The sequence below is a fragment of the Macrotis lagotis genome, chromosome 5 (assembly GCF_037893015.1).
Source record: "Macrotis lagotis isolate mMagLag1 chromosome 5, bilby.v1.9.chrom.fasta, whole genome shotgun sequence".
In the NCBI taxonomy this organism is placed as follows: domain Eukaryota; kingdom Metazoa; phylum Chordata; class Mammalia; order Peramelemorphia; family Peramelidae; genus Macrotis; species Macrotis lagotis.
The window spans coordinates 107,517,477-107,528,013 of NC_133662.1; the positions used below are offsets into that span (position 1 = coordinate 107,517,477).

General features: G+C 38.4%; 1 long non-coding RNA gene across 2 annotated transcripts in view; it reads left to right on the plus strand.

The window, feature by feature from the left end:
• The window catches only part of LOC141489832 (uncharacterized), a 37,205-nt gene extending 26,870 nt beyond the window's left edge, over positions 1-10,335 (plus strand). For both annotated transcript variants that reach the window (XR_012469000.1, XR_012468999.1), the window contains exon 4: positions 9,874-10,335. This is a non-coding gene — a long non-coding RNA (uncharacterized LOC141489832). The remainder of the gene's footprint in view (positions 1-9,873) is intronic.
• The last annotated feature ends 202 nt before the right edge of the window (positions 10,336-10,537 follow it).

Consider the following 10,537-nt stretch of genomic DNA (forward strand, 5'->3'; position numbering starts at 1 on the left):
CTGAAGACTAAACTATATATAGTTATTATGAGGCTACTTGCCCAATAACTGTTCTTTTGTTGTTGTTGTTGTTTGTTTGTTTGCAAGGCAAAGGGGTTAAGTGGTTTGCCCAAGGCCACACAGCTAGGGAATTATTAAGTGTCTGAGACCAGATTTGAACCCATGTTCTCTTGACTCCAGGGCTGGTGCTTTATCCGCTACGCTACCTAGCCGCCCCAACTATTCTGTTTTTAATTCCAAAAACATTTTTCATTTTTTAATATTTATAAATTAATGGGGGGGAATGAGGGGAAAGAGACACGCAGAATTACAAATAAATAGCCTCATTTTTTCCTATACCCCTAACCATATTCTTGATCTTTTGTGTGTGTGTGTGTGTGTGTGTGTGTGTGTGTGTGTGTGTGTGTGTGTATATATATATATATATATATATATCCAGCTACAACATAAAGGGACTTTAAGATCACCATTTCATATTAAAAATAAATACAAGTTTGGGGGCAGGAGGGGGAATGCAGTACTAACAACTGGGAGAATCCAGAAAGACCTACTGTAGAAGGGAGTATTTGAATTAAGCCACATAGATAATCCCTTTCTTTTTCACCATCTTCCTTTAGGATTCCCCTTCCTTTGCTATGCTGTTCCCATTCGCAGGCTATTATGGATCCCTTCTCTGCTGTCAACAAAACCCTCAAATCTGATTATCAAATTTGCAATCCTCAAGTGCTTAAATTGTATTGCAACTAGGGCCCAAATTCTCCCATGGCTGTTTTGATAATTGTTAAAATCAATTCATTATGTATAACTCTCAAAGTCCCAACTGTAAATGTATAAATGCATTGTCTTGACACCCTGTGGGCTGCCATAATGACCAAGGACTGTGACAAGCCCAGCTGCAGCCTGAATTTGATAGCCGTGTGTCAGTAAATGTGACTGTAAAAATTACAGGATAGACTACCATTCCTTTTCTTTGTGACTACAGAACTCCCCTGCTGAACATAAGTAATCTTTGATGTAACTTCTTCCAGAGTTCACCAATCACCTGTCTTAAAAAGGAGAGAAACCTAGTGGTTAGATTGGTATCGCCCATCCTACATTAATTTCCATCTTAGTCCCACATTAGTGCAGGAAGTGCAGTGAATGTAAAATATGTAGACTTCAAAAGAGAAATACAACTTTTCCATGGCTGAAATTATTTGCCTGCATCAAACATAGATAATCACACATTGACTGCTTTTCCCTCCTATCTTTCTAGGGATCTAGCTTCAGTTCTGCCCTATCCAGCTGCCTGGCCCACTGTCTATCTCTGGCAACAAGTGGACTCTGAGTTTTGTAGGAATTGAGCTGACTGCTGAAACAGATGACAGTGACCATAGTCATTTGTAAAAGAGAAGGGTCACAGGATCTGATCCACTAGAAGGCCTCCAGATCTAGAATCCTGAATATCATTTATCTGGGTGACCAACTATCCGCATGACAACCTAACTAACCCCCTTGACTAAATTCAAAAAATCCATGAATTTGTAAATCTAGTGCTGAAGGGACCTTAGAAATCATCCTATAAAATCCCTCATTATATGGTTGAAAAAATTTCAAGGATGAAGATCAACCAGGAAAGACCCCCAAAGCACACTGATTAGATTTAATATGGAAAACATTAGCTCTATCTTTTTTTTCAATACCATGGGAAGAAATCTAGAGTTCAGAGAAATCCAGTGTTTTGTTTATGGTCATATAGATGCAAATACAGTACTTGAATTCAGGTCTTTTGACTCCAGGGCAGCTGGGGGATAAAATCCCAGGCCCGGAAGTCTCATCTTCAAATCAAATCTCACCTCAGACACTTAGTAACCATATGACCCTAGCCAAGTCAATAAACCCTGTTTGCCTCAGTTTCCTCATCTGTAAAAAATGAGTTGGAGAAGGAATTGACAAACCATTCTAGCATCTTTGTCAAGAAAACACTAAACAGGGGTGGCTAGGTGGCGTAGTGGATAAAGCACTGGCCTTGGAGTCAGGAGTACCTGAGTTCAAATCCGGTCTCAGACACTTAATAATTACCTAGCTGTGTGGCCTTGGGCAAGCCACTTAACCCCATTTGCCTTGCAAAAACCTAACCCCCCCCCCAAAAAAAAGAAAACACTAAATAGGGTCACAAAATACTGAACCTACTGAAATGACTAAGCAACAAAAAATTCTGACTCCAGATTGAATATGCTTCCTATTATCTTTCCCATGGATAGTAAAGAATGCTGGTTTATTTTATTTGACTTCCCACAAGTTTTTCCTGAGTAGAAGGTGAACTACTTTATTTTTGTTTGTTTGGGTTTTTTTTAATAGATACTGATAAATATATTTGATTTTAATTTAAATTAGAGGTAAAATATCCATGAAATAATCCGTGGCATAAAAGATATGGAGGAAATTCAAGAGGAATTTTGCTTGGACACTTCCTCATCATTTCATGGCATGGTTTTCACATCAGATATTGAACAGCTCATCCATCTGATTATGGTGCAATTAGCCCCTCTTCTAAATCTGATTAGTACTCCAGTCTCATTTCTTATAAAGATTAATTTAGAAATTTATGATTAAATGTCAACAAAAATGTAGTACATGAAAAGTATCATTAGCATGATCATCATGACAACTTGTGGTTTTCTACTTCAGTGCAGGGGAAGGGAAAAGGAAAGGGGAAAAAGGCAAGGGGAAGAAAAAGGAGAAGGAGAGGAAGGAGAGAGAGGAGGGGGAAGGAGAGAAGGGAAGGAGAGAAGGGAAAGGGGAGGGAAAGAGAAGGGGAGAGGGGAAGGAAAGGGAAGGGAAAGGGAAGGGGAAGAGGGGAAGAAGGGGGGAAGGGGAAAAGGGGAAAGGGAAGAAGGGGAAGAAATAAGTAATTATTTGGCACATTTATAAGCCTGGCACTATACTAAGCACCATACAAATATCTCATTTGATCTTCAACTACTTTGTGAGGTAGATGCTATTATTATCCTCATTTTACAGTTGAGAAAATTGAGGCAAAGAGGTGAAATGACTTGTCCAGAGTCACAGAGCTAGTAAGTATCTGAATTAGATTTAAACTCAGCTCTTCCTGGCTCCAGACCCACATTACATCCATTGCAACTTCTAGCTGCTTCATATGATTGGAGAACACAATGTGTTCTCTGGTCCCTTGGGAAGCTACAGCTTTGGAATCAACCTTGTGATTTTTCTGCTACTCGAGTTTGGGAAAAAAATAAAAGCTAGTGCCCTTTATGAATTAGCAATGAGAATTTGACAGAACTGATTTTCCTTGGGAATCATGTGAAATGTTCTATTTTTCACCTGCAGCTAGAAAAGTGTGATGAGATCGATGCTTTAAATTAAGTCTGAATAAGACTGAGAGAGAATGTTTTCATCCAAGAAGTAGCTGAAATTGCAAAGATGAAGGAAAGAGCCCAGCAAAAGAACACAGGCTAGAATTAATGATGAAAATCAGTTGCCCCATTCTTCAATGCCATAAAAAAAAGTCTGATGTCAGTTATATTGGCTTAGGAAAAGAAAAAGAAAGGAAGATGAGCAGCCTCAGCAAGACAGTATAGGAAATCCCTTGTCACTGGTGCTAGAGTGATTCTCAACACTGACACACTGAAGCAGCTCTAAGGATAGAATGTCAACGGCAAAGACAGTGGTATTATCTGAAGTGTAAAATTAATTAGAAACATCTCCAATTTAACTTTTATATAAATACCATCCAGACACATGATGTAGGTTAGAAAATCACTGTTATCTTCTGCTCTAAAACTGATTAATTCTCTCACTGAGACCATGGGTCTAGAGAATTGCATCTTCCATTCTCCCTCCAGGGAACAGAGGCTAAGGGGAGGAGGCAGGGATGCATGCAGGGGTTATTGTCACAGTTGAGGTGAAAATTCAAGATGCCTTCCAACCCACAACTACAAGAACTCAAGGACTACCTTCTACTCTTATTTGCAAAATCAACAGATTTCATATGGACAAATAAATCCTTGATCCAAGGAAGAGTTAAAATCATCACAGGGTGATAGAGCTAGGAGGGACTGTAGTCAAGTAATAAATATTTATATGTGGCAAGTTCTGTAGTAAGTATGGAAGATACAAAGAAAGGTAAGAGACAGTTCTTGTTCCTAAGGAATGTCATAGACTATTGTGGGAGAGAAGATACAAAAATTTTTGCAAAAGCAAACTATATACAGGATAAATTGCAGATAATCAATAGAGGTAGGCATTAGAATAAAGGGGGAATCAGAAAAAGTGAGATTTGAACTAAAACTTGAAGTCAGAAAAACCAGAAGGAAGAGATGAAGAGGGAAAGCATTTCAGACACCCAGGATAGGTAGTGAAAGATATGGAGACAAAAGATAGAGTCTTGTTTATGGGACAGTAAGGGGGGCAAGTGTGACTATGTTTCAGACTACAAGGGAAGTTGTAAGAAGATTGGAAGGGGAGGAGGGCAGATTATGAAGGGCTTTGAATGTCAAAAAAGAGGATTTTATATTTTAACTTGGAGGTGATAGGGAGCCAATGGAGTTTATTGGATAGAGGAGAAAGATTTATTTCAAGAAGAGCTCAACTCCCTCTATCATGTGTAAAACATTAGCTCTCCCAATGACCTTCTTGACACCCTCCCATTCCAGTGACCCCTCCGTAAGAACATCTTATGTGACAGCATCTGATCAGAGAGACTTCAAAGGTTCCCAAATTTCAGGAATCCTCTAAGGCATTCAATCAGCTCTCATGACATCCCCTTTCGATTCCCATTTGTTTGAAGCCTTCCCCCTCTTTTCTGGTTTAAGCATACACAAACCCCATGTAAATTCACTCTAGACATCTAGTTGGTTCAATGGCTAGAGTATCAGGTCTGAAACCAGAAAGACTCATCTTCTTGCATTCAAATGTGGCCTCAGACATTTAGTAGTTGTGTGACCCTGGGCAAGTCATTTTACCTTCTTTGCCTCAGTTTCCTCATCTGCAAAATGATATAGAGAAGAAAATGGCAAATCACTCTGGTATCTTTGCCAAGAAAACTCAACATGGGACCATGAAGAGTTGGACTCAGCTAAAAATGACCGAATAACAAAAATCTCACTCTAGGAATATGTTACAAGTGGGGTTCCCTTGCTGAAAATGCAATAAATCTCAAGTTTTATACTCTGGGGTCTTATTATTCCTATATCACCCATTCCAATATTGGAATCACTGAATCAAAGGATATGAACAGAATAGTAACTTAATTAGAATGTTAGCTCAGCACAAGTGAAAATTAATTCATTCTTTATATTTGTAACCCTAATAAATACATGATTAATAATTCCAAATCATTTTCCAGAAGAAGTGGATCAATTCACAACTCCATTGTAGTGCTTTGGTGTACTTGTTTTGGTTGGGTTTTTCCCCTGAATTTTTCTTTTGCTTCTTTGACCAATTTAATGTGTATGTGTGGCAATTTGGTTTTCTCTTCTTGTTAGTGATTTTGAACACTTTTTATGAAGTTGTTAATGGCTCTCTGTAAAAATCTTAGGCCATGGGAAGTTAATTACTTTTACCCTGAACTCCTCCCATGCACTTCCCAAAAACCTAGGTTCTTGTGGAGTTTCCCATTCTATCTGTCTTGAACTCTATGACCAATTCCTTCCATTGTTCTTGTCATATTCTAGGTTAACAAAATTCCTTATTAATCGAAATCAGTTGCAGAATAACAGTTCTCTTGGTTCCTTCTTCCACTATCTAGAGTAAGGGTTCTTAACTCTGAGAACATGAACTTTAAATTTTTTGAAAAAAATTTAATGATTATATTTCAATTCTATGTAAACTGTACATTTAAAAATATTATTGTGAAGATAATTCAATAGGCTACAATTGAATGTTGATGGGGTCCAGGTCATTAAAAAAAAATTTTTAGACCCTTGGAATTATACAAAATAAGAGCAGCAACAGATAAGTGGTTAGTTGAAGTCTCTCTGCATCTCTGTGTCATTTCCATGTTAGTTTAATAATTTGCTCCTGAAAATCATTACCCTCTTTCCTCCTTTGGACTGGATGATCTATAGTCTACTCTGATCACAATTTTGTTTCCATTTCCTTCTTCAGAATTTCTTCAGAAATTTCCATCCATGTGCTTTCTACTATATATCTTCTCTCCAGTTTGTAAATTTCCTCACCAAGTATACCTTCTGTATAATATGTATGTGCTCTTTCACCTAATAGAATAGAAGCTTCTTGAGTATAAGGGCTGTTTTGGTTCCACTCACACACATATATCTAAATACAATGCCTGGCCCTTAATAAGGCCCTTAATAAATGTTTGCTGATTGTTTCATCAATTCTTGAATATATAATAATACTACTCTACTATCATTTCCATCAAATCTATTCCTTTTAATTTTAGTACACTGTTCCAAAACCATATTACAGTTGTAAATCCTATTCTCCCAAGTTCTAGTGACAGTTGTGAGACTGAACATACTTCCCATCAAAATCTCCCATCGTTTGGTTTATTACTAAACTTAGCACATTTGTATATAGACATCTAAGACAATGAGTATTAATATGCCCCTCTTGAACATTGCCTCCTATGAATTACTCAGTCTCTCCATTGTTCTTCCTTTATATGCTTAAAACTTTCTGTGGTATCTGGCTTAGCAGATGTATGTGGGCAGTTTTTGTCCTACTTCATTTGCAGATTAAAGCATTCTCCATCAGATTTACAAGTCTCTAGGCAAATATATTTTTACCAGACCTCATTAGGCATTCTCCATCACTGGCCAAGAGCCCATCATTCCTGAATCTTAAGCTCTGGTGCATAAATTTGAATTCCATTCTGCAATGCCATCTTTTTAACCAGCTGTTCACTTCCCAAAACTACCTTTCTCTTCTGGAGTCCCTTCCTTCGATCAGCAGCAGTAATGAAAACATCATCTGCACCCCTAAGATCTTCAATTCCTGCCCAACGTTTCATTTCAAAAAACATTCTTAACCCTAGACATTGTCTCTTTTTAACCATTTATTCTTAATCATTTATCCTTGCCTCAAACAAGTTTATTTTTATTTCCAACATGCCAAATTTGGTGAAATGCTGACCCCACCAAAAAAAGTCTTTCTAATTTTACCTCTGTACTCCTTGGAGTACAGTACTCTATAGATCTTATTTCTAGGGCTGCCTCCTCCCTTTTCCCTTCAAGAAAACATTAAAGAACTATGAGAAAAAAACTGAAACAAAGTAACTAATTCTCATTGAAGATTAGTGTATGCAGACACACAGAAATTCCTAAGTGCCTGTCTACTGGAGACCCTTTAGGCTAGGAGATGATGCCCAATGAGATGGACCTCTCATGGTCCTCTGGGAGTATGGAAATTGGGGCATAGGGGGGAGGGGGAAATATAAGAAGTCGAAAGTGTGTAAACTCTTGAGCTCCTGGTGACCACCCTCCAGCACACTTGAGAACTTTCCATTTCTCACAAGATTTTGGTCCACCTAGATCAAGAGCTGGAAGGGACTTCAGAGGCCACTGAGTTCAACCTCTTTAGTTTTCAAATAGGAAATGAGATCCAGGGAGGTTACATAATTTGTCCAAGGTCCTCTTACTGTAACCATTGCTTTTTCTATTGTGCCAGGACTAGGAAAGGATCATATCAGTCTCACAGTTCCCAGGGGCCCAAGTAGACAGAGATTGAGGAATTTTTCTCTACTAACAGACACAGATCTCCAATGACCTACTGAGTTCCCAGTTGTCAGAATGAAGCATGTCAAGTGGATAGGAAGTTGACCTTGGAGTCAGAAAGATATGGGTCCAAGTCCCACCTCTGAATAAGTATCCCTCTGACAATAGGCAAATCATCTAATTTTCTTAGGGATATACTCTAACTATCCTAAAACTTTAGTTAAAAAATAAGTAGTAGTATGTACTGGGAGATGGAATTTCCATACTAAGAGTCTTGGCAGATAGTTTAATCCAGTTTGAGGGTAACTGATAGACCTCAAATCCATTGATGAGTTAGGGGGATGTCTACCCAAAGCATGTGAAGACTTTTCGCAGGTGAAATGGAGGATGAAAACAACCTGTTCCAAATGCCCTGAAGGCAGCTGTCATAGATACTGTGGAGTCCTTAGAGCTTGGTTAGGAATTGAAGACACCAAGGTTATCTACTGTATCCTGGACCATCACAGACCATCTTGACTTTTTTCCTGCCACTGGACTTTGATAAATCTGGAAGAGAGAGTGAGGTTAAAGATTCTGTGCAACTCTACCAGTTTATACTCAAGTCAGGACATTACCCCATGATGTCATTGGTCCTTTTCAAAAATGAAGGACAAAAACAGTCAAGTGTAATAAATGGAAACCTGGCAAGCTGGAAAGAGCTGTAGACTATGAGGGAAGAAAGTGCAAGGTCATCTTTCATGAAAACAAACTGGATGACTTCTGAGCCTCAGTCTTATCACCCAGTTTCCTCTATAATGAGACAGGGCTAATTGCTCCCTAAGATCCATAGAATGAGTTATGCTCCTTGAATTTTATGAATTTTAGGTGTCTAGACAAATCAGTTGGTGGGTTATTAAAATGCCCTTTAAGCTATTCCTGGCTCATTTCTTGCTACATAATGTCTCTATTAAACCAGGTCTCTTCATTTAAAAAGCAGAGGCTGAGATGAAAAATAGACTGGAAAACATGAAAGAGCTAAGTGTGGATGGAGCAATGGATGGAACAAGAACTGAATAGCTGCAATATTAGTAAAATAAAGCTAATACTGTTCAACTCTCAAAAAACTTTGAAAGTAGCTTCAAAATATGTTAATTTTTTCAAAATAGCTTTTAAATCCTTTTGGCACCTTCTATTGTTATTTTTTTTTTAGAAAGACCTCTGGAAGTCAAAGATATTCCAGCTACCTTTGGTGCTGAACACTGCATCTAACATCTGACTTTTTCAATAGATTGATTAGCATTGCTGAAATGTTTCCCCTTCATTTTTTGCCAAAAAGGATGGTTCTCTGAGAAAAGGGAGATATACTTTGAGAACTCTGGGAAGGAAAAGTGTTGTTTGGTGTTATTTTTATTTACAAGAAGGGGCTTGGAAGCCCTTGCAAACAACTTAAAATGAAGTATTTAGAAAGGATTGAGAGTTAAGTCTTGAGCAAAGAGTCTGAAAGTTATTTGCTAACAAAAACCCACAGTTTCTTCTTTTTGAGAACTATTACCATCTCTGATAGCACTGTCATGGAAACTTCTGTCTTCCTCCCTAGGACTGTCCCCATTTTGGTCCTTTATTCCCTAAATTAGACTAAGACCCTGGTCTGACCTCCAAAGGTTATGGAGGATGAGATGGAGGAAGGGGATGTGAACAAACTGGTTCATCACTTTCTGTTAAACAGAGGACATCTCTTCATTGTATAGAGCTGAGGTAGAGACATGGCCTATTTGTTATCCTTCATATAGGAGATTCTATCTTTCATCTCTGCCTCCCTTCTTGGAATGCTTTTTTTCCTCAGCTATCCACCTTTTTGGAATATTTAGGTATATTTGAGACAGCTCCAAATAAAGCCTTTCTGAATTTCTTCCCCTCCCTCTAACAATGTAATGCTATAGAATGAGACTTGGAGTTGGAACCAGAGAACCTGAGCTCAAATCTGAACTCTACCAAGAACTACTTCCAAGATCTTGGGAAAATGATATAACTTCCTGGGACTCAGTTTCCTTATCTGTAAAATGGTGGTGGGGGAAGCAAGAAAGGATTGGACTAGTTGACCTTTGAGGTCTTTTCTAGCTCCATATCTATAATCCTAATTCTTAGCACTTTCAACTCAATGAATTTACTTTGTACTAATTCTATACCTATTTTATATTTATTTCTCTTCAAACAGGAGAGGCATCTAGGGAGTCAACAGTTAAACTTGGAGTGAGGAAGATCTTGATTCAGATCCTGCTTCTACCTGGATAAATCACAAGGATCCTCTTCAGTCTATGAGGACAATAAATTGGAGAGAAGGGAAATTTCTTCTACCTAATATATTACAGATATTTTCCTTGTCCCTTCAATGATAATAGGTCAATTCACATTTTTTGAGTACTGGCTGTATGACCCTGGGTAAGTCACTTAACCCTGATTGCCTTGCATCCAGGGCCATCTCCAGTCATCCTGAATTACATCTGGTCTCTGGTCCCAGATAATTCTGGAGGAGAAAATGAGACTGGTGACTTAGCATAGCACCCCACCCCAAATCCAATTCAAGTGCATGTTGTAGCATCACTTCCCTACTGTCATGGTCTTCCTCAAGACCGAAGGATAATCATCATCATCACTGTGTACTAGGAGTTATGCTAAGCTAAAAATATGAATACATGTTGCTTCTTTGTATCCTCAGAGTCTGACACTTAGTGGTCATTTAGGTCATTTAGATTCATTTAGGGCCAAGTATCTGCAGGAATCCTTGTAGAAAAACCAATGAGCTAAGAAATGTGTTCCCTAGGGTTCTGGGGGGGTCATAGGTGAAAGAAATCTTTAAGATTATTCAGGGAAGGGGCAGC